We start from the raw sequence: 24,959 nt of genomic DNA, 5'->3' as shown, positions 1-24,959 counted from the left end.
TGGGTGTTTTTCAAAGTGATTTCCCAGCAAAATAAAGCATGAAGACATGGATGGAGGGGTAAAATTTCCTGGAACAATAAAAAATGAAATGCATTTTTGGTGCTTAGACACAGTAGTAATGCTGCAAACAATTTTGTGGAACTCTAAAAATGCCATGTTAATGCCCCGTCCACTACTCAAGCATTTAACCAGTTGTCGACCGCCCCACATATACTACGGGGCGGCGGCTCTTCTGCATGAAATCACATATAGGGACGTGACCTTGCACATCCGGGTCTGCAGCACGCATGCGCGCCGTCCTGCTGTGATTGGACACAGCGGGAGCAAAACGGGTCCAGCTGTCATTCTGTGACAAGGGAAGACGGAGATCCTGTGTTTATGCCAAGCAGAACACAGATCTGTCTTCCCTCAGATAAAGCATCTCCCAGTTACAAAGCACTCCCTAGGGACACCCTTTGATCGCCCCTGATGTTAATGTCTTCCCATCCAGTGTCATTAGTACAGCGACAGTGCAATTTTTTTAGCACTGATCACTGTATTGGTGTCACTGGTTACCAAAAAAAAAAAAAAAAAAAAAGTATCAAAAGTAGGGTTTGCACCAATACCGTATCGGTACTTTTACTCCTGCAAATGCTCCAATGCTTAATCCAATATCTTTAGGAACGAGGAGGCGTCACTCCCGGAAGTCAGTGGGTGGAGAGAAGACAAAGGGAGTCAACACGCTGGCAGGTAAGCTGAACGGGGCAGGGGCGCAGCAGCTATGTTCCAAAGACAAATGCCGGGTGTTCTGTCAGAATCAGTGACATGTCAGATTCGGTAAGAGAAAGGAAATTCCGACAGAACACAGACGCCCATTTTGGTACACCCTGCACTTGGCCACAGTAAGCCTGCAGAAATCTTGTTACACCCAGCCCATATAGTGAAATGTCACTATATGGGCTGGGTGTAACAAGATGTTCGTTGCCGCCTTCTGAACGCAGGCTTAATGCAGTCAAGTACATGGTGTACCAAGCTGGGCGATGGTGTTCTGACGGAACTTCCCTTCCGTTACCGAATCTGACAGGTCGACGATTCTGATGGAACACCCGGCATTTGTTTTGGAAAAACATAAAAATTATTATAAGTTGCAGTGAGGCCAATCCGTGCCCATTAGTTATCAAGTATGCCAATCCGTGCCACCTATCAGTGCCGCATAAGATGATATCATTAGCCCGTATTGTGATTTGAAAACTCACACAAAAAAAAAAAAATGTATCAGTAATCGGCGAGTACTTGGAAAAAAGTATTGGTACTTGTGGTATAGGTGCAATCCAAAAGTGTCGCTTAGTGTTCGATTTGTCAACCGCAATGTCGAAGTCCAGCTAGTAGACACTGATCGCTGCCATTACTAGTAAAAAAACAATAAAAATTACATAAAAGCAAACCATAGTTTGTAGACACCAACTTTTGCGCAAACCAATATACGCTTATTGAGCTATTTTTTTTTTTACCAAAAATATGTAGCAGAATACATATTGGCCTTAGGCCCCTTTCACACGGGACAGATCCCCGTTGATCCGCCCCGTGAACATCCGCTGCTCAGCGGGGATTGCTCCGTTTTCCCCAGCTGAGCCGGCGGATGACAGGGCGGGACCCGCACACTGTGCAGGGACCGCCCGGTCAGATCTCCGCTCTCCCCTATGGGGGATCGGAGGAACACGGACCGTCTGTCCGTGTTCCTCCGATCCGCTCTGCAGACGGATAGAAAAATAGGATTTTCTTCCGTCCGCAGAATTGGACGAGAGCGGAGCCAGATGACATCGGGTGTTTGCGGATGTACATCCGCTGACACCCGCTATATCCCATAGGGATGCCTGTATGTCCGTATTTCATCCGAAAACGGATGGATGAAATACGGACATACGGTCCGCATGTGTGAAAGGGGCCTAAAACTGATGAAGAAAATAGTTTTAAATTTTTTTTGGGGATATGTTTTCTAGCAGAAAGTAAAAAGGTATTTTTTCAAATATTGGTCTTTGTTTATAGCGCAAAAATTTGAAACTGCAGCAGTTATCAAATACCACCAAAAGAAAGCCATTTGTGTGAAAAAACAAAACAAAATTTGGGTACAGTGCCACACAACCGCACAATTGTCAAAGTAAAGCAGTGCCATATCGCAAAAAAACAGTCTGGTCTTGAAGGGGTAAACATTGTGGAGCTGATGTGGTTAAAATACTTGGACAAAAAACTTTCCCCACCCCCCAATTTTCAACGGGGTGTTGTGTGTGTCTGGACGTGGGGAACGGAAGGGTATACCTGAAAAAGGTTAGTATTAGTATAGATAACACAGATTGGGAATATAGAAAGGAATAAATCCCTTAAATACAATTAGGTACCATTAGCTCGTTACAGGTCCGGGATAACATTTGGTATAAAAGTAGTATATAAGAGTATAGAGATAAATTAGTTTTTTTTTTTTTTAATATAGAACAAAGAGTATATTCTTTAACCGCTTCCGGACCGCCCCATGTACATTTACTGCGGAAGGGCAGCCCGGGTGCGCAAAATCACATACCCGTATGCGATTTCGTGTATGCTCCCACTGTGACTGGACACAGCTGGAGCAAACCAGCAAGTCTGGTGGCTGCGAGCCGCCATCTGGCTGTGTAAACAAGGCAAATGGTGGATCGGTCAGGAACGGAAAGATCTTGTGATTCAGCTAAGCTGAATCACAGATCTTTTCCTTCAGTGTGACTCTGCCCCCACAGTTAGTAAGCACTTTGTAGCACTGATCACTGTATTGGCGTCACTGGTCCCCAAAAAAGTGTCAAATTTGTCCACTTCAATGTCGCAGTCCAGTTAAAAACAAACCGCCATTACCAGTAAAATAAAAAAAAATTAAAGTCCCTAAATCTATCCCATAGTTTGTAGACACTATAACTTTTGCGCAAACCAATCAATACACGCTTTTTGGGATTTTTGTTACCAAAAATATGTAGAATACATATTGGCCTAAATTAATAAAGAAATTAGTTTTTACATTTTTTTTTACATGTATAATAGTAGAAACGAAATAAATATTTTTTCTTCAAAAATTTTGTTTGTAGCACAAAAAATAAAAAGCGCAGAGGCGATCAAATACCAAACAAAAGAAAGCTCTGTGTGGGAGAAAAAAGGACATCAATTCAATTTGGGCACATCCTTGCACGACCGCGCAATTGTCAGTTAAAGAGACAATGCAGTATGGCCTGGTCAGGAAGTGGATAAAACCTTCCGGAGCTGAAGTGGTTAATAACCCATGTCAGGTTTTTAGTCCTTTGTCATACTAGGGAGATTTTCCCTTCATTTCCTGTCCCATAACCAAAACAGGAAGTGAGAAAATCCCTCCAAAGTGACTGAATCCCTTGCCGTCACCAGGTTCCCCAGAACTGGTGCCCCCACCCCCGCCCATTTGAAGATTCCCTGTCTAATCCTGTTTTGGCAACTAGAGTTACACTGATTTTTTTTTTTTTTTTTTTTTTTAAATCGGCGAGTAACGATACATTTGGTCAGGTACTCGCCGATATCGAGACTGTTGCCATTTGCGTCAATACAATTTTTTTCCCCCCGAAAATCGCACTGCAAAGAATCACATGCAATTTGAACAGGAATGTGGTGCTAACTCACAGTACATATCTGGCCACATGCAGAATAATCTACATAGGTATCCCGGTCCGCCAATGGTAGCAAGTCAGGGCTGCTGGAGGTGTGCACAGGGCTGGAGAAGTTTCAGGACCCCGTGGGTATAGGGCGGAAGTAATGTGAGCTTGGGGGCGGACTGCCTCTACATCTCCTCCAGCCCTGCAAGCACCTCAAGCGGCCCTGATTTGCTACCATCGGTGGACCAGGACACCTATGTAGATTAATTTGCATGTGGCCAGATTTGTGCTGTGCCAACATTCAACACTGCCCACTAGATGGCACTTAAAACCCTTTCTATACATATACGAGTATAGACCAGACATGTTAGGGGAAGTGGGCTCTTGCCTACTTCTAGCCCTCTTCAAAATTAAGGTCTGGGGAGTTTTCTGGCCATGGACCAAAGCCACTTAGTGATCACTTTTGCCTTATGGCAAGGTGCTCCATCATTCTGGAAAAGGCATTGTTCCTCACTAAACTGTTCTTTGATGGTTGGGAGAAGTTGCTCTCGGAGGATGTTTTTGTACCATTCCTTATTGATGGTGGTGTTCGCAGGCACAATTGTGAGTGAGCCCACTTTTCCCCTTGACTGAGAAGCAACCCATACATAAACAGATCTCAGGATGCTCTACTGTTGGCAGCGCTCACCTTTTCTTCCCTGGACAATTTTTTTCCGGATGCCTCAAACAATCGGGGGATCAGAAAAAATGACTTTACCCCAGTCTAATCCCTGTAACCTTTTGCAGAAAATTCTCTCCCTGATGTATTTTCTGGAGAAAAGTGGCTTCTTTGCTGCCCTTGACACCAGGCCATCCTCCAAAAGTCTTCTCACTGTGCGTGCCGATGCCCTCACACCTGCCTGCTGCCGTTCCTCAGCAAGCCCTGCACTGGTGGTGCCCCAATCCCGCAGCTGAATCAGCTGTAGGAGACGGTCCTGGCGCTTGCTGGACTTTCTTGGGCACCCTGAAGCCTTTACAAAATGAAGTGTAAATATTTATGGGGATAAGTTCTTTGACATGGCAAAGAGGGACCTTGCAATTAAATGCAATTCATCTGATCAATCTACTTAACACTGGAGTATATGCAAAATTGCCATCATAAAAACTGAGGCAGCAGACTTTGAAAATTAATATCTGCATCACTCAAAACTTTTGGCCATAGCTGTATTGTAGCGCTGGGTAAACATCTGTACGTCACAGGCATTTTGTAGCCCAAGCTTTCCTCACAGGTCATGAAGCATCAATAGCAAACCTTTTCCTACCCAGAATTCTTCCTTTAAAAAAGGAAGTGGTGTAGTAATGAACTTAATAATCCCAAATTTAGGAGTGGCAAAAAAACCATCTGAATTCTGAGGAATCTTACCAAAACTTACTGTTTAATAAACTTGTGCAAGTCTACAAAATACAAGTGAAAACAGACATCCACACGTGCTTCCGGAAGAAGCTTACAGGAAGTGAACGCAGACTAAATGCTACACAGGAAACAGATTTAAAAAGGAGTTAAGAAAAACAAACAAGGAAACCAGCCTAACTGCACAAAGTACGTAACCCGTGTGGAGGGGGATCTCTGAACAAAGATTAAAAGTAAAACACGAATTATATAAAAGATAAAAAGTAATATTCTAGTATAGACTGTACACCAGTAAATCATAGACACCCTAAAGCGGGCCACACAGATTATTTTGTTATTTACCCTGCAGGCTGAATAGGTAAAGAAAAAAAAAAAAAAAAAAAAAAAACCAGACTGTAAAGTTTGAATGAACAAATCTCTCACTTCTTGATATTTTACAGCCGGCACTGTTAGCTATGAAATTATCCAAATATCTGCATGCAAGCGATGTTTGACAACGTTCCACACGTAGCCCTTGACTTCTATTAATTGAATTGGCCCATTAAAGTCAATGGAACGGTGCCTCAAACCTGTCAGAGGCAGCTATGGTGGTTGTAGGTTGGTGTTTCAATGTAAAATTCCTCTTGGGATCGAAAGACAGCTGCTCAGGAAGTGGCAGTATTGCATCCTGAACACTTGTAAACCAGCTGTAAATGCCATCTGAAAAGCAATCCACTGTGGACCGCTTTTCAGAGCTGCTACCCGTGTAAAAAAATTTTTATTTTTTTTTTTCCCCCACACTACACATTTCATAGTCCCATCTTGAGAATGCCAAAAAAAGGTATGCTCTTATTACAGTGGGGCCATAAAGAAGGAATATCCGACACCCTCTAACTGGAAGTTGGATCACAGCAGTGGAAAAACTGCAGATAACCGCTGTGTGCGACTACATGCCAACATAAATAAACACATGGTGACATTTTACCACACCAAGAGATGGGTGTATCCCACAACAATTTGCCAGGCAACATACTTATTCCTTGGACAGCTTATATGCATACAAAAGGAACGCTCACAAAATTAAACCATATCCAACCAGACAATGTCACAGAGGAGAAGTAACCCACTTCAACATTTCCAAATCTAGAAGTAATTTACCATCTTCTGTCTGATATAGGTGACCTACAATATATGATGCCCTTGAATGAAAAGTTAGAAAAATGCCCATAACTGTACAAAGATATAAAAAGATGCACTTAACAGATTACCAGTGCCAATTACCCATTAGTGGACAATGTATGTACTACAAAGACTAAGTACACAAGGCATGTCTGCCTTTCCAATTCCCGACTGTCAAAAACAGATACTGCTGTTTATCAGTTTTTTTTGTTTTTGTTTTTTTACTACACACATTGTTCAGACACAAGATAGAGATACAAAGTAACCTTTTTATTTTTGGATCTACTTTGTTTCCTTTATCAAAGGGGTGTGTGCCGTCCCTCTGCCCGGGATTCTCGGCTCTTGATCGGATTGATAGCAGCGCAGCCATTGGCTCCCGCTACTGTCAATTAGATCCAATGACGCGGGCGCGTCATACATTTGCCGGCCATGGACACCGAATGATTGACAGGGGAGCGTGCCCGCAAGGTAACACCCCCCCCCCCTCCGGGAGAGCGCTTCTCCTAGGGGGATGTGGGGAGAAGCCGCCGGGGGACCCTAGAAGAGAATGTTTGGGGCCACTCTGTGCAAAACGAACTGCACAGTGGAGGTAAGAATGACATGTTTTTTTTCTTAAATAAACAAAGCTTTACAATCACTTTGAGAGCCCTTTCACACTGGGGCGGTTTGCAGGCGCTATTGCGCTAATAATAGCACCTGCCGACCCGAAAGTGCCACTGCTTGCATTTCAGTGTGAAAGCCCCGAGGGCTTTCACACTGGAGCGATGCTCTGGCAGGACGGTAAAAAAAGTCCTGCCAGCAGCATCTTCGGAGCGGTGTGTAATCAATGGGACGGCGCAGCTATACTGCCGGCAAAGCGCCTCTGCAGAGGCGCTTTGCGGTGGTATTTAACCCTTTCTCGGCCGCTAGCGGGGGGTAAAACCGCCCAGCTAGCGGCCGCATACCGACGGTAAAACGCCGCTAATATCGGCGTTTTACCGCCGACGCCGCCCCCGCCCCAGTGTGAAAGGGCTCTAAGGCTTTGAAGAGAGATAAGAAAAAACACTACAGATATACAGTTGTGCTCATAAGTTTACATACCCTGGCAGAACGTATGATTTCCTGGCCATTTTTCAGAGACTATGAATGATAACACAAACTTTTTTTTACTTATGGTGAGTGTTTGGCTTCAGCCATTTATTATCAACTGTGTTTACTCTTCTTAAATCATAATCACAACAGAAACTACCCAAATGACCCTCAAGTTCACATACCTCAGTTCTTAATACCATGTATTGTCCCCTTTAACATCAATGACAGCTTGAAGTCTTTTGTGGTATTTGTGGATGAGGCTCTTTATCTTCTCAGATGGTAAAGCTGCCCATTCCTCTTGGCAAAAAGGCTCCAGTTCCTGTAAATTCTTGGGCTGTCTTGCATGAAGTGCACGTCTGAGATCTCCCCAGAGTGGCTCAATGATATTGAGGTCAGGAGAGTGTGATGGCCACTCCAGAACCTTCACTTTATTCTGCTGTAGCCAATGACAGGTCGACTTGGCCTTGTGTTTTGGATCATTGTCATGTTGGAATGTCCAAGTACGTCCCATGCGCAGCTTCCTGGCTGATGAATGCAAATGTTCCTTCAGTATTTTTTGATAACATACTGCATTCATCTTGCCATCAATTTTGACCAAATTTCCTGTGCCTCTGTAGAACACACATCCCCAAAACATCAGCGATCCACCTCCGTGTTTCACAGTAGGAATGGCGTACCTTTCATCATAGGCCTTGTTGACTCCTCCAAATGCAGCGTTTATGGTTGTGGCCAAAAAGCTCAATTTTGGTCTCATCACTCCAAATGACTTTGTGCCAGAAGGTTTGAGGCTTGTCTCTGGTGTTTGGCGTATTGTAAGCGGGATACTTTGTGGCATTTGCGCAGTAATAACTTTCTTCTCGACTCGACCATGCAGCCCATCTTTCTTCAAGTGCCTCCTTATTATGCATCTTAAAACAGCCATACCACATTTTCAGAGAGTCCTGTATTTCACCTGAAGTTATTTGTGGGTTTTTCTTTGCATCCCGAACAATTATCCTGGCAGTTGTGGCTGAAATTTTAGTTGGTCTACCTGACCGTGGTTTGGTTTCAACAGAACCCCTCATTTCCTACTTCTTGATTAGAGTTTGAACACAGCTGATTGGCATTCTCAATTCCTTGGATATCTTTATATCCTTTTTCCTGTTTTGTACAGTTCAACTACCTTTTCCCGCAGATCCTTTGACAATTCTTTTGCCTTCCCCGTGACTCAGAATCCAGAAACATCAGTGCAGCACTGGATGAAAGATGCAAAGGTCTGTCAGGAGTTCAGAAACTCATTGACCTTTTATACACACACACACACACTAATTACAAGCAAGCAGATCACAGGTGAGTAAGCTTACCTTTAATAGCCATTCAAACCCCTTTGTGTCAACTTGTGTGCATTTTATCAGGCCAAAATAACCAGGGTATGTAAACTTTTGATCAGGGTCATTTGGGTAGTTTGTTGGGATTATGATTTAAAAAGAGTAAACACAGTTGATTGATAATAAATGGATTCAGCCAAACACTAACCATGAGTGACAGAAAAGTTTGCTATTCATATTCTCTGAAAAATGGCCAAGAAATCATAAATTCTGCCAGGGTATGTAAACTTATGAGCACAACTGTATGTGCCCAGGGTCAGATTACATGAATTGGGTTTACACCCACTTCTTAAATTAACCTGGCAAGATTTGTTTTTGCCCTTTAAATAAAAGGTGTACCTATGTACCCCTTAAAATTAAATGAATTGCACCAATTTAACCATTTAAAAAAAAAAAAAAAAAAAAAAAAAAAAGTTACATTTCCAGCACATGCCGGGAACGTAACCAACATTGGTTGTACTCCCAACTCAACTGTCAAACATCAAATGGCTGGAGTCATAACGGATCACATGTGCAACATCATGGCAGTTGCAGATCTAACAGAGGGCAAGATGAGCAGCTTCCTTGGCTGAAAATGATAAAAAGGGTTTAGTTCCGCTTTAACTGTTTAAAATAACAGTTATATCCTCAGCACTCAGGGAAGGCTAACTGTCGCATTTGGTTGTGTTTTTAAACAAACTGTCAGACCATCAAATGGCTGGTATAAGGAAACTTTCACACTGGGGAGATGCTGGCGTTAGCGGTAAAGTGCTGCTAGTTTTAGCGACGCTCTTCAGCCGCTAGCGAGGCACTTTTAACCCCCGCTATGGTTAAAAGCGTCAGTGTTGCAGCGCTTCAGCAGCGATGCCCATTCATTTCAATGGGCAGGGCATTTTGGGAGTGGTGTATACACCACTTCCACATCGCCCCAAAGATGCTGCTTGCAGGACTTTTATTTCCCGTCCTGCAAGTGCACCGCCCCAGTGGGAAAGTACTCAGGGTTTCACACTGGGGAGGCATAAGAGGCGCTTTTTAGTGCTAGTTTTAGTGCTAAAGCACCTGAAAAGCGCCCCGGTGTGGAAGGGGTCTTAACGATCACATGTGTAGCACCATGGCAGTTGCAGATCAAACAGAAGCTAAGATGGCAACTTCTTTGGTTGAAAACAATACTAGGGTTTAGCGCCGCTTTAAGTTACTCTAATTAATTCCTTAAAGTGGAACTTCAGTCAGAAAATGAAGTCCTGATACATCACTCCAAGCTGGCCCCTTTTGCAGATATAGCTATGTAAAACATCTGACCTATACGGTTTCAAATTCAGTAATACATAGTCTCACCCTGCTGTACATATGCTCAGTTGTGATTTTCAAGCACTGCCGAATTTGTAGAGGCCAATCTGCTTACAGCCCCTATCCTTTACAGCCAAGGAAGCTGCTTCTGTTTGATCTGCAACTGCCATGGTTCTTGCACATGTGATCAGTTATGACACCAATCGTTTGACAGTTTGGTTGAGAGCACAAGCAAACGTGACCGTTCGCAATCCCAGCATTCCAAGAATGTAAGCGTTTTTTGAAACCATTAAACTGACAGGTTTAGTTCCACTTTGAGTTACTGCGGTTTAGGGACGCTGGACTTCAGCAAAATGGCGGCCTCCAGCAAGAAGAAATTGGAACTATGCTGGAGGCAATTTACAGCATACACCAATTTTGGTAGCATAATTATTAATGTGGAACGTATATACTTTGCTAACAATTCAATTTTTATTCAGTTCTTAAGGGTAATGCTCCACCATCATTTTCATGGAGGATATGGTCCCCCCTTTTCATGGACACAGGTCCCCCTCCCCCCAGTCCCGCTGACCTGAACTGCCACAATCTCCGGTTCTAAGGCCCGGTATATCCACGCCAGGTGTCCAGGGCTTAGACATCCTCCTGAGCTGCATGTCCAAAACGTCCCTGGTCAGGGGGACGTTTTGGAGCATTCTAATTGGTCAGCGCCATCACATGGGCAGCGCTGACCAATCAGTCGCATAGCCCGTCCTGTCAGCTATGCAGAAGACACAAGGGTGGAGAGAGGATTTCTAAGCCCCGGGCGCGGATATACCGGGGCTTAGAACCGGAGATTGCGGCGGTCCAGGTCAGCAGGACTGGGGGGGGGCAAGGAGGGGGACCTGTGTATGTAAACCTTACAAAGTATTCCGTAAAGGTGACCTTACACTTTAATGAGCTGTAGGCTGCTTATGGTGACCAAACAATCTCTTCATTTACATTTATCAAAACTTATAAAATCCAATCAATTTCTATCATGGTAGACCTAAAGCAGATTGTATATGATCAGCTTTACACAAACCGTATTTTCCAGGTAAACCCAATCAGAAGCTTTATACTGAACTGACTGTACATATTACAGTCTGATTGTACAGTCTCCTACAGATCTAACAACTATGTAGAGCAAAAGCCTGTGATTAGATTGGATAAGAGATTGCTCCTGTCACCTTTTTTCTCTTGGTGTCAGGAAATGTTGCCAGAAGAAGTGACTCATACTGATAGAGGAAGGAAGCAGAAATGACACTTAGTGCTCTGGACTGACACAAGTACACACTATACAGGGATATATCTTTGTTCATATTTCATATATAAAGTTTACAACCATTTTAAAGGACAAGTCACTGTTCTCATGAACTGATGTTGTAATATAAAGAAAGGTGACCTGATAATGGGGTGTACACAATGCTGCGCCCCCCACCACCCAGAGCCGTGTCCATACTTCTGTACCCGGATGTTGTGGTGTCTGCTGATCACATGAATGGGGGGGAAGTGACCCCCAATACCAATGTACAAGGCAGAGCCCGGGCTCACCAGAGAAGGACACATGAAGAAGAGGACATAAAGCCTGAGAGGACAAGACTCCAGAACACAGGACTGAGGACACCATCAATGACAGGACATGCTCGGCCCATTAGAAGGGCACAGATCAGAGTAGAGGCCGGTATGAGGACATCACATGGACTCCCAGGAGATTAGAAAGCCCCCCCGGTGACAGGTCCTCTTTATCGGCACACAGGCCCCGGCCTCCTGACTCTCCTCTTACCTCCTTTTTCCTCCCCCGCTCCTCCCCGACTCTTCTCGGATAAAATGAACCGTGCCGCCAACACGCAGCGCGGCCGACGGAAACAAAACACAGCCTGGGCGGAAAAGACGAGCGACTGGCTCCCCTCCACCGGATGTTCAATGACGCGCTTCCGCTCGACCTCGCGCAGCCGCTTGGCGGGAAAGGACGCAGGCAGTAAAGAGGCGGGGACTGGGGAAGTGGGCGGGGATGTCGGGAACGCGCTGGTTGTCGTTCGCGTGTTGCGACTGCGTTCGATCTTCCACGTACTTATAATGGGCGGCAGTAGGAGTGCTGGGAGAAGTGTGGGGGAGGGGCGCATCACTGGCTGCAGTTGTAAGATGATAATCATAAAGAGACAGGTAGGGATTTACCCAAACTGGAGCAGCCATGTATAGCAACCAATCAGATTCTAGCTTTAGATTGTTCGGGTAAATTATTACTCAACTAAACACACAGATTTACCCATCCTCTGCTTCTAGCATAGAAACGGGCCGGCTAGTCTTTGACATTGATTGGACCCTGGGCAAGAATTTTATTGGGCCCCCCTCCCTCCCATGCAATTTCACTCCGCATGCTTTGAGACATTCAATAAATAGCAGCTAAACTCAAAATCAGTTTACTGCAGCAGATAAGATTGCAATTGTTTGCCAAAAGTTACGGCATATCATTACAGCTCACTGATTGCTTGCTAGAGGTTACAGCACATCATTACCTCTGACCCATTGTTTGCCAGAGGTTACAGCACATCATTGCCGCTCACCCATTGGTTGCCAGAGGTTACTGCACATCATTACCTCTCACCCATTGGTTGCCAGAGGTTACTGCACATCATTACCTCTCACCCATTGGTTGCCAGAGGTTACTGCACATCATTGCCGCTCACCCATTGGTTGCCAGAGGTTACGGCACATCATTACCTCTCACCCATTGGTTGCCAGAGGTTACGGCACATCATTACCTCTCACCCATTGGTTGCCAGAGGTTACTGCACATCATTACCTCTCACCCATTGGTTGCCAGAGGTTACGGCACATCATTACCACTCACTGACTGGTTGCCAGAGGTTATTGAAGATCCTTACCGCTCCCTGATTGTTAGAGGTTACTGCACATAATTATCGCTCACTGATTGGTTGTTAGAGGTTACTGCACATCATTACGGCAAACTGATTGGTTGATGGAGATTACTGCACATTATTACCACTTACTGATTGCTTGCTAGAGGTTACTGCACATAATTACCGCTCACCCATTGGTTGCTAGAGGTTACTGCACATCATTACCGCTCACCCATTGGTTGCTAGAGGTTACTGCACATCATTACCGCTCACCCATTGGTTGCTACAGGTTACTGCACATTATTACTGCTGACTGGCTGCTAGAAGTTACTGTACATCATTACGGCTAACTTATTAGTTGCTACAGGTTACTGCACTTTATTACTGCTAACTGATTGGTTGCTAGATAGATTATACTTCAAAAACACAACAGTCCTATTTTCGGAGTGGAAGTGCTCTCTTGCAGCAGAATTTAACATGTGGCAGAAAAGATGGGGTTAATGAAGCCGACCAGGATTGCATTCAAAACAGTACTGTCAATGAGCAGAGGGGCAGAGATCAGTGGTAATTTAGTGGCTAAAGCAGTAAAAGTTCAATACAGGAGGGCAAACTAGCTCATTCGGATTGTTAATCACACCAGCTGTCCGCTCATTTGTGCCGACCGGCGTTATGTACATGCAGGGCTGGTAATGTTAACAGCAAGCAGAGGGGCAGAGAAAGGTGATGAAAAGTCAAGCACACGTTCTCATTCAGATGTAACTCCTGCCGCCCACCGGCTTTCTGCTCATCCATGCCGCCTATGTCATTGCCACCTCAGTGCAATCCTCCCTCATTCCTCTGGCCCCTGCCACCGCTTGTCAGTGTGTCTCTCCACTCTGCCAGCTCTGCTGTCAGGCACGGACACCGCCGCTTACTGACTCCCTTTTCCTACAGCTGCACTATGTGAAAGGGATGGATTGTTAGGATGTTGGGCCCCTCAACATTGACAGAACCCTGGGCAGGTACCCCTTTTGCCCTGCCTTAAAGATGGCCCTGGAAACAGTGTCAGTTGAAGTGGGGAGAGGGTGGGTTACACATGCTCCCAGCGGCCCGCCTCCCCCCTTGTTTACCTGCTTCAGCTCCGGAAGGTTTTAGGCTACGTTCACACCTGTACAGAAATGCAGGACCCCCCACAAATACCAGCAGCCGCACCCACCCGTACAGAAATGCGGGGCCCCTCACAAATACCTGCAGCCGCACCCACCCGTACAGAAATGCGGGGCCCCCCACAAATACCGGCAGCCGCACCTACCCGCGCAGAGATATGCGGGAGCTGCACAAATACTGGCAGCCGCAACCACCCACACAGAGAAATTCGGGACCCGCGGGAGGCCGCCAATAATCCTAATGGCACTCCGCCCCCACTGAAAATTGCACCCGTACTGGGAACCTCGAAAATAGTGCAGGGACTTCTTTCCTGCCTGTGACGGGCACAGCAGCCCATTCAAATGAATGGGCTCTCATGCCCATGCGAACCGCAGCCTGCATGGCCACACAGGTGTGAACCTAGCCTTAGCCCCTACATGATTAGGCAATTTTTTGGTATTTATCACTGCGCTACTTTGACTGGCGATTGTGCAGTCATACAACGCTGTACCCAAATGAAAATTATATTTTTTTTCACACAAATAGAGCTTTCTTCAAATTTTGGCCAAAATGTATTCTGGTACATGTTTTTAATAAAAAAATCCAAATAAGTGTATATTGATTGGTTTGTGTGAAAGTAATAGCGACTACAAACTATGGGATATATATTGGAATTTTTATTTTATACAACTAATGGCGGCGATCAAAGACTTATAATGGGACTGTCACTGTACTAATGACACTGGCTGGGAAGGGGTTAACATCTAGGGCAAGTAAGGGGTTAAATATGTGCCTAACTATGTGTAATGTGTGTACAGTGTGCTGCTTTTACTAGTTTATCTCTAGTTTCTCATTCCTGCTTTGCAAGGATGAGAATCATAGAGATCGTTCCCTCTGTACAGTGCTCTGTGTTGAATGTCTGGGCTGTGATTGGACACAGCTGATCAGCAGGTCTTGGCCATGAATCACTCTCCGGGACTTGCTGACAGGCTCTCGCTGTGTACAATCACAGCAGGTGCCAGAAGTAGGCAGTGACATACGGGTATGCTACTATGCCTACAACGGCTGCTCATCCACAGTACAATGCGGGTCTTCGCTAAGTGGATAGGTGAAAACAGCCACCCTCCATCCTCGTCTTGCCATGGACTACAAATCTACGTGCCAACCTATTAAGCGCCAGCATGGAAAAAACACTAGGGCCCTTCCCTATCTCTGCCCACATTCCTCCTTCTCCAGGCTCTGGATTGAGATATAAAGTCAAACACAACATACACTATATTGTCAAAAGTATTGGGACACTTGCCTTTACACTCACATGCTCCTTAATGGCATCCCAGTCTTAGTCCGTAGGGTTCAATATTGAGTTGGCTCACCCTTTGCAGTAATAACAGCTTCAACTCTTCTGGGAAGGCTGTCCACAAGGTTTAGGAGTGTATCTATGGAAATGTTTGACCATTCTTCCAGAAATGCATCTGTGAGGTCAGGCACTGATGTGGATGAGAAGGCCTGGCTCGCATTCTCCGCTCTAATTCATCCCAAAGGTGTTCTATCAGGTTGAGATCAGGACTCTGTGCAGGCCAGTCAAGTTGTTTTTTAGGGGTTGGGCTTGGCCACTTAGTTACAGTCCCAGCTTCCCCCGGGGCTGTGATGTCATAAGGGGGCAGGATCACCGGATGACATCACCCGGTGAACATGCACCATGCCTATATAAGTCATTGCGCAGCGCTCACACAGCATTGCAGCAGGAAAGAGCGTTGTGCCAACATCGGAAGAAGAGGGAAGAAGACGATGCAGAAGACCGGGCCACCGCTAGCAAAAGAGCGGCAAAAGAGCAGAACATAGCGGAGAAGCCCGGCAGAAGAACTGGAGAGTGGGAGAAGAGGCCGGAGAGCGGGAGAAGAACCGGACACTGGGAGAAGAGGCCGGAGAGAGTGGAGAAGTCGGAAGAAGACCCCCAGAGCTGCCTAATAAATTACTTTAAAAACCTGTCTAGTTTGTTTTTTTATTGACACTTTTTTCCCTAGGTGAATGGGTAGGGGTACGATGTACCCCATACTCATTCACACAAGGTGGGGGGCCGGGATCTGGGGGCCCCCTTATTAAAGGAGGCTCCTGGATTCCGATAAGCCCCCCGCCCGCACACCCCGACAACCAACGGCCAGGGTTGTCGGGAAGAGGCCCTTGTCCTCATCAACATGGGGACAAGGTGCTTTGGGGGAGGGGGGGCCGCAGGGGGCCCCCCTCCCCCAAAGCACCCACCCCCCCACGTTGAGGGCCTGGTACGGTTCAGGAGGGGGGGTGCTCGCTCATCCCCACCCCCTTTCCTGACCGGCTGGGCTGCGTGCTCGGATAAGGGTCTGGAATGGATTTTGGGCGGACCCCACGCCGTTTTTTTCAGTGTAGGGGGTTCCCCTTAAGATCCATACCAGACCTAAGGGCCTAGTATGCTCTGCGACGGGGCCCGCAAGGTGTCAATCTCGCCGATAAAAGTGGCGAGATTGACTTCCTTTTCTAGTCCCGTCGTACCCGAGTCACATTCAAAATGAACGGACTTGTCCATGTGTCGGCAAGTCCATTCATTCGGAAAGTCCACCGTAAGTCCGTCGGACCTAGTCTGCCTGAAAGTCCGGTCGTGTGTACGGGGCATTACAGTAAAGAACCCTCTATGCAGTTTAAGGTTAAACCGCTTTTCTTCTAATTTTAGTGAATGGCGTGTCTTATTAAATTCCCTTTCGCAGAAAAGTTTTATCCCTATTGTGGGGTCACCAGTACGGTATTTGTAAATTGAAATCATATCCCCTCTCAAGCGTCTCTTCTCCAGAGAGAACAAGTTCAGTGCTCGCAATCTTTCCTCATAACTAATATTCTCCAGACCCTTAGCTTTGTTGCCCTTCTCTGGACCCTTTTCAGTACATCCTTCCTGAGGACTGGTGCCCAGAACTGGACAGCATACTCCAGGTGCGGCTGGACCAGAGTCCTGTAGAGTGGGAGAATTATCGTTTTATCTCTGGAGTTGCCAATATTCAGTTTGCTTTGTTAGCAGCAGATTGGTATTGCATGCCATTGCTGAGCCTATCATCTACTAGGACCACCAGGTCCTTTTTCATCCTAGATTCCCCCAGAGGTTCTCCCCCAGTGAGTAGATTGCATTCATATTTTTGCCACCCAAATGCATTATTTTACATTTTTCTACATTAAAGCTAATTTGCCATGTAGTTTCCCACCCCATTAATTTGTTCAGATCTTCTTGCTAGGTTTCCACATCCTGCTGAGAAGTTATTGCCCTGCTTAGCTTAGTAACGTCCGCAAATACTGAGATTGAACTGTTTCCCCCATCCTCCAAGTCGTTTATGAATAAATTAAATAGGATTGGTCCCGTGAAGGGAACTCTTAAGGCAGGGGTCGGCAACCTATGGCCTGCAGGCCGCACCCAACCCACTGCCGCTAAATGTCTGGGCCGTCAGTGCAGATGATGAATTCACATGCACCCGACCCGCAGACATTTTAACCGCAGTCAGTCTTTCTTGGGATAACCGATGCGACTAAGAAGCCGCTCGGTTGTTATCACAAGCAGCGGGAGCCCCTCCTGCCACCTTCCGCGGCTCGCATGACCGCCAGCTGGCTGGAGACCCGAACAAAGCCGGAATCGGCTTCGATCAGGTCACAGATCTAGTAACCTGGAAGCGATGTCATAACATCACTTCTGGTTTACAGTAGACTTAAAGGCGCCAAATAAAGAAAAAAAATTACAGCATTTAAAACATGAAATCTTGGTGTTTTGAATACTTTTAAGTGCAGAGGAGGGGTTTGGGGTCTTATAGACCACAGATCTCTCCATAAAGAGAGTACCTGTCACTGCCTATTACTGTCACAAGGGATGTTTACATTCCTTCTGACAGCAGTAAAAGTAATCAGATTTTTTTTTTTAAAGGGACAGTGTAAAAATGAAATAAAATAAAAAAAAAAAAAAGTAACCACTTCTCGACCACCGCGCAGATATACGTCGGCAGAATGGCACGGGTGCATATAGGGGCGTACCCGTACGTCCCTTTGTCATCGCGGGATAGTGGACACACGCGCCCGCTGCACACCGGGTCCTGCAGACTAGATGTCCGCGATCGTGGCGAGGAGAGGCAGAACTATGTAAACAAGGCATTTTACCATTTTGCTTAGTGACAGGACAGAGATCTTCTGTTCCCTGTCATCGGGAAGAGTGATCTCTGTCATGTCCTAAGTAGCCCATCCCCCCTACAGTTAGAACACACTGAGGGAACATACATGTAATCCCTTGATCGCCCCCTAGTGTTTAACCCCTTCCCTGCCAGTGACATTTATACAGTAATCAGTGGCTTTTTTTTAGCTCTGATCGCTGTTTAAATGTCAATGGTCCCAAAATAGTGTCAAAAGTGTCCGATCTCCCTGCCGCAATGTCGCAGTCCCGATAAAAATCGCATATCACCGCCATTACTAATAAAAAAAAAGAAAAAGAAATAAAAATTACATAAATCTATCCCCTATTTTGTAGACGCTATAACCAATCAATATACATTTATTGCGTTTTTTTTAACCAAAAATATGTAAAAGAATACATATCGGCCTAAACTGAGGAAGAAATTAGTTTTTTTATATATTTTTTGGGGGATATTTATTATAGCAAAAAGTAAAAGATAATGCTTTTTTTGTTTATAGCACAACAAATAAAAACCACAGAGGTGACCAAATACCATCAAAAGAAACCTCTATTTGTGGGGGAAAAGAAGACATCAATTTTGTTTGGGTACAGCGTCACACGACCGCGCAATTGTCAGTTAAAGTGACGCAGTGCCGAATCGCAAAAAATGCTCTGGTCATTAAGGGCGTAAAACCTTCCGGGGCTGAAGTGGTTAAATCGCCCCATCCTTCCGTGCTCGCGCACAGAAGCAAACGCATGCGTTTGTCACGCCCGCAAACGTAAACAGTGTTCAAACCACACATGAGGTATCGCCACGATCGTTAGAGCGAGAGCAATAATTCTAGCACAATACCACCTCTACCTCTAAACTGGTAACCTGTAGAAATTTTTAAATCATCGCCTATGGAGATGTTTAGGTACCGTAGTTTGTCGCTATTCCACGAGTGTGCACAATTTTAAAGCATAACATGGGGGAGGGGCTGTGTAATAATATGCAGGGGGGGCTGGGTAGGGGCTGTGTGATGTGCAGCAGGGACTGTGTAATATGCATGTTTAATGTAAAGGGGTCCAGATGTGCGGGGCTGTGTAATGTAAAGGGGTCCAGATTATTATCTTCATTTATTAGCAGGCGAATGTGGCCCTCCATGTATTCACATACATTGAATCCGGCCCTTAAGTGGAAAAAGGTTGCTGACCCTTGCCTTAAGGCATCAGCATACCAAGACATTTTGGACAATTTCATGCTCCCAACTTTGTGGGAACAGTTTGGGGATGGCCCCTTCCTGTTCCAACGTGACTGCGCACCAGTGCACAAAGCAAGGTCCATAAAGACATGGATGAGCGAGTTTGGGGTGAAGGAACTTGACTGGCCTGCATAGAGTCCTGACCTCAACCCGATGGAACACTTTTGGGATGAATTAGAGCAGAGACTGTGATCCAGGCCTTCTCGTCCCCATCAGGACCTGACCTCACAAATGCGCTTCTGGAAGAATGGTCAAACATTCCCATAGACACACTCCTAAACCTCGTGGACAGCCTTCCCAGAAGAGTTGAAGCTGTTATAGCTGCAAAGGGTGGGCCAACTCAATATTGAACCCTACAGACTAAGACTGGGATGTCATTAAAGTTCATGTGCGTGCAAAGGCAGGTGTCCCAATACTTTTGACAATATAGTGTATGTCCAATTCATCTACACCGCACTGCTAGGGATGAGCTCAAGGTTCGGAACAAACACCAGTTTGGGTCAAACTTTGGTTGTGTAGATGAATGTTCAAACTTTTATTCATTTGGCGGGAACCAAACATCGCGTATAATAGCTCTATTCCACTATTACCTGTGACAGCTTCCTACTGTTAATGGTTGTTAGGGACACCAGCAGGTGCAGTCACAGCCGAATCCATAAAGCCGTATTAAACCCAAAACCAAAAAAGTAATATATTGCAGCTTACCAACTGTTAGATGTGGTGACTGCATTCTTTTTCTTTTTTTTAGTGCCCATTCACACCAGAGTCCAGTGCAAGAAACCTGCGTCCCTTGCACATCTCCTGTCATTTCCTGTCAATGTTAACAGCACCCCAAACTCAGATCACAAACACATTGCGTTTGCCTGCACTGGATCACCGATCCGGTTGCAGTACGTTTTTTAAAATTGAGCATGCCCTACTTTTGGTGCGGTCCAATGCGATTCACCCTTTTCAAAGTTCCTGGCGGGAACCGGCGCTTAGACTTTTCTCTCTGGTTTCATCTGGTGATCTGGCCAGTAACACACCTCCTGCATTATAGTGCTCCCACTCTGGATGAAGGAGCACAGGGGGCACAGCAAAACTGCCATTCTGGGGGAAGAGGAGTGCTAGATGTACTTGCAGATTTAGACTCAATAACAAATTGAAGCCAAACACTAGCTCACACATTATAATCAGTTACAGTTATCAGTAATTTTTGGTATAAAGGTTTTACATATAAATATAAATGAAAACTAGTCATTGTAAGCACCCCGATCTTTTGAAAAACAACAAACTTACTGGACAGATCACCAGATAAAAATAAAATTAAAAAATTACCTCTCTCTCTCTCTCTCTCTCTCTCCCTCTCTCTCTCTCCTCTCTCCTCTCTCTCTCTCCTCTCTCTCTCTCTCTCGTTTGCTTTTGGGTTTAATACTGCTATAACAACTAGTGATATCCATCATCCTCATTCTCTTACATGGTCAGGAATCTCCGCCCATGTAAGCAAAGGGGCGGGGATAGTTTAATTTAAAACATATATATATTTAGTTCCTTCCCTTATTCATACAATTTCCTTTAAATCTGATATGGATTTTAAGGGGGGTTTTTTGTTAAGCCCGAGCTTCCCCTTTATAAATACCTGTTATACAAATTTAAAGTCAAAGTCCATCATTTGGAAAAAATAAAATAAATGTACCCACACTATGAAATAAAATGACGTGTATTTGTAAAATTTTTACGTTGAAGCCTGCAGAACATTGCAATTGTTATCAGCGCATCAAGCACCTACATTGTCTATATCTAGGTCCAGGGCCGCCATTTAAGGGGTACTACCGGTCCTCCTGTAGGTGGCCAGGGCACACAGGGGGGCCCCGACAACAGGGGGTTCCGTAGAGCGGAGGTAATCACAGGACTAATGCTCTGTGTAGCTCTCTGCAGCAGCTGAAAGCTGGTTTCTCCCCCTCTCCCTCCCGCCGGCTTTCAGCTGCTGGAGGGAGAGACACACACATGGCTGGATTTAGGGGGGTGTTGGGGTGGGGTGGCCACCCAGATCTCACTTCTGCCCAGCCATCCCTTGGATGTTGTGCCTGGCTCATGGCCCTCTGAGCTGCATCCTCCACCCCCCCACCCCCCCCCCCCCCGCACTCAGGGCCGGGACAAGGGGACAGCAGCCTGGAGGTTGGAACAGTGATAGAAGAGGCAGAGAGAAAAGAGCCAGGAGGAGGTGCATTGTGTTGTGCTCGCCCCTCCTGTCAGTATAGCACTCATCTATACAGCACTAGACAGGATCGCTCTTAGATCGCATTGGACTGTAGACAAACACAGTTTGATTACCACCCCCCTATCTCCTCCAAGAGCTGCTCACCTCCCGGCAGCAGGAAATGTGGATAGGGAGTGGTAATCAAACTGTGTGTACAGTTCAATGCTATCTAAGAGCAATCCTGTCTCATGCTGTATAGAGGGCTTGGGATGTTTTTGGAGGAGGGGAGATGGGCGGCTATCTGTGCTAGGAAGTGTAATGGGGATTTGTGGGGGGATATGTGGTAGAAGAATGGGAGGGATATGTGCTAGAAGGAGGGTTTGGGGGCATTTGAGCCAGGAGACAGGATTGGGGGGGAATGTTTGTGCTAGGAGGGGGATGGGGGATTTGTGCTGGGGGGGGGGATTTAAATAGGGAGGAAAAATTTGTACTGAAAAGGGTAATTTTGGAGTTGTGGGGAGGTCTAGGAGAAGGCAGGGATTGGAAAAATACAATTTGGGGGGGATTTGGGCTAATACGAGGATTTGGGCTAGGATAGAAAGTTTGAGAAGAAAGAGAATGTGTGTTAGGTGGGTGATTTTTTTGGGATGAGGGAGATTTGTACTATGTTCCTAGAAGAAGACTCAACAAAAAGTCTGAGGATTCCTCCCAGGGACGAGGTACTGTACTGTATTCTATGCTAATGGGGGCTCTGTACTGATGGGGTATTCTATACTAATGGGGGGCTCTGCACTGAGGGGGATTCTATACTAATGGGGTCTCTGCACTGAGGGGGATTCTATACTAATGGGGGCTCTGCACTGAGGGGGGATTCTATACTAATGGGGGTTGGCACTGAGGGGGGATTTTATACTGATGGGGGTTTGCACTGAGGGGGGTTCTATACTAATGGGGGTTGGCACTGAGGGGGGGGGATTTTATACTGATGGGGGCCTGCACTGAGGGGGGATTCTATACTGATGGGGAAGTCTGCACTGAGGGGGGATTCTATACTAATGGGGGGGTCTGCACTGAGAGGGGGATTCCATACTGATGGGGGTCAGCACTGAAGGGGGGTGTATGTACTGATGGGGGGGTCTGCACTGAGGTGGGAGGTTGATACTGATGGAGGGGGGTCTGCAGACTCTGCACTGAGGGAGGGTGTCTGTACTGATGGGGGGTCTGCAATAAGGGAGGGGAGTCTGTACTGAGGGAGGGGGTCAGTACTTAGTGGGGGGTCCATACTGAGGAAGGGGGGTCTGTACTGATGGAGGGGGGTCTGCACTGAGCGGGGGTCTGTACTGATGGAGGGGGGTCTGTACTGAGGGAGGGGAGTCTGTACTTAGTGGGGGAGTCTATCGTGATGGAAGGGGGTCTGTACTGAGGGAGGGGGGCTATATTGATGGAGTGGGGTCTGTAGTTAGTGGAGGGGGGTCTGTACTGAGGTAGTTGGTGGAGGAGGGGGTGACACCAATTTTTTCGGCACCGGGTGACACCAACCCTAGTGACGCCACTGGACAGCGGGCTGGCCCGGCGGCTCAGTTGGTGAGATGTGCCACTCGATGTGTTTGTGGGCTGCTGGCCAATCAGGGAGCCGGCAGGCGGGGGAGCAGAGAGATGACATCATCTCTCACCGCCCGGCGCCCGCCCTGCATCCCTGCAGTTCCCCCCTCACCATGCAGGCAGCTGCGGCAGCAGAGAGATTACATCATCTCTCTGCTGCCTGTCTCTGGGACACAAGAGACGACCTTAGCAGGTGGCAAGTGACAATCTTCATCTGGTGACAGGCGACGTGGCAAGTGACACACTCGGGGCTCCCACTGATACTGCATTATGGTGAGTTAAACGATTTAATTCTTTATAATGTAATAATAGTAATAATGCGCTTCAATCATCCTGACAACATAACAACCATGGTGCCGTGATGATTGAAGTGCCAACACCAGCCATTTCCCCGATAGATGTACCCCAAAAAAATATATTTTCTGGCAGTGCCCCTCCCGAGACTAGACTCTGGATCCGCCCCCTGATTTGGATAAACAAGACAATTGGCTGTTCCTAGAAGAAGACTCAACACAAAGTCTGAGGAACCCTCCCAGGAACTAGGTACAGCTGTACCAACACAGGTTCCTACACTGGTGGCGGCTGCCACTCCAGTAACCAGAGGGTCTTCCCATCACCCCTCTATTTCCCTTTCTGCAGCTTCTGAATCACCAGGAGCAGGAGCTTAGGGAGCTTAACAAGTGGCTGAGGAACGGGTGCAGGGAGGAGGGGTTTGGCCTCATGGCGAACTGTGCTGACTTTTCAGTCGGTTACCGTCTCTATAGCAGTGATGGACTGCACTTAAATGGGAGGGGTGCAGCTTTTTTGGGAGTGAAGATTGGCAAAAAGTTGGAAGAAATTTTAAACTAGGTGGTAAGGGGGAGATATCAGAGGATGATTTACTAGTGAACATAAGGGAGAGGATCTTCAAGTCAAGCCATCATCACCGGATAGTACACTACGTCATCACTCTCTTGAAAGATTCTCATCTCGTCTCCAAGAGAGCAATACTACCAGCTCATTTTATCAACAGGAGCGCCTCAGTATCTTTTCTGCATAGCCCAAGTTGTGTGTGTGGGGATAGTGTTATGGAATATCTACTCTCAGGAGGTATCCTCCCCGATACGATAAATACTAGAACCCAAAAATGTCAATCATAATCACCTGTAAAAAAAGCGCCTGAGATGTTGGTGGTAAACAGCCTGCAGCTGTTATCCAGCTGTTAACAGCTCATATCCAAGAGTCGCCAAGAGTGTAAATGTAGACATTAAGATTTAAGGTTCATTAAATATTACAATCTAAAGGGAAAGGTAGAACAAGTTGGGGGGGGGGGGGGAGAGGAAGGGAGGGAGGCAGGGAAGGAGGAAAAAAAGGGGGGGGGGAGAAGGGAAGGTTGGAGGGTTAGAAGGGGGGTGAGGGTAGGGGGGCTTTCTCTGCTGGGGAAATGAGAACTCTTCCCACCAGTGAGGTCCTTCATTGAGAAGTCCAAGGTCTCACTCACACAGGGTGTGTGAATCTGTACCGTGTGGGTGCTGCGTTTACCCCAAAAAGGACATCCATGTGGGTGTAGCTGTGCGGACGCACCCTGGGTGCGTTCAGGGACGTGCCCCGGAACCCACACAGATGTCACATTGGGTACAGCCGCTGCACCCTGTTGACAGCAATGGGACTGCCTACATGGGATGCTGGTTACACCTGTGCATCCTTGTTCCGGTAATCACGGCCCTCCCATGGGGTATGGATTCATACCCCCTGTGTGAATGAGGCCTAAGTGTGAACGGAATATTTAGCTCCATTGTGTTGCTAATTTGGGGACCACTGTACCCCTCTTCTTTGTTATTTGGATGTGTTTTATTATAGGAGTGTTATATATTGTAGATTAGGATAAGTGTGTATATGTTGTGGAGGTGT

General features: G+C 46.3%; 1 protein-coding gene across 2 annotated transcripts in view; it reads right to left on the bottom strand.

Moving 5' to 3' along the window:
• The window catches only part of GABPA (GA binding protein transcription factor subunit alpha), a 92,914-nt gene that overhangs the window by 17,924 nt on the left and 50,031 nt on the right, over positions 1-24,959 (bottom strand). Inside the window, exon 1 of one of the 2 annotated variants that reach the window (XM_073617081.1) lies at positions 11,671-11,831. The exons of the other annotated variant lie outside the window; for it this stretch is intronic. The gene's annotated coding sequence lies outside the window, so the exon portion shown is untranslated. Of the gene's footprint in view, positions 1-11,670; positions 11,832-24,959 lie in introns of those variants that run through there. 2 annotated transcript variants of the gene reach the window in all.

The sequence above is a fragment of the Aquarana catesbeiana genome, linkage group LG02, assembly GCF_042186555.1.
Source record: "Aquarana catesbeiana isolate 2022-GZ linkage group LG02, ASM4218655v1, whole genome shotgun sequence".
Classification (NCBI taxonomy): Eukaryota; Metazoa; Chordata; class Amphibia; order Anura; family Ranidae; genus Aquarana; species Aquarana catesbeiana.
This window is presented reverse-complemented; position numbering and strand designations above follow the sequence as displayed.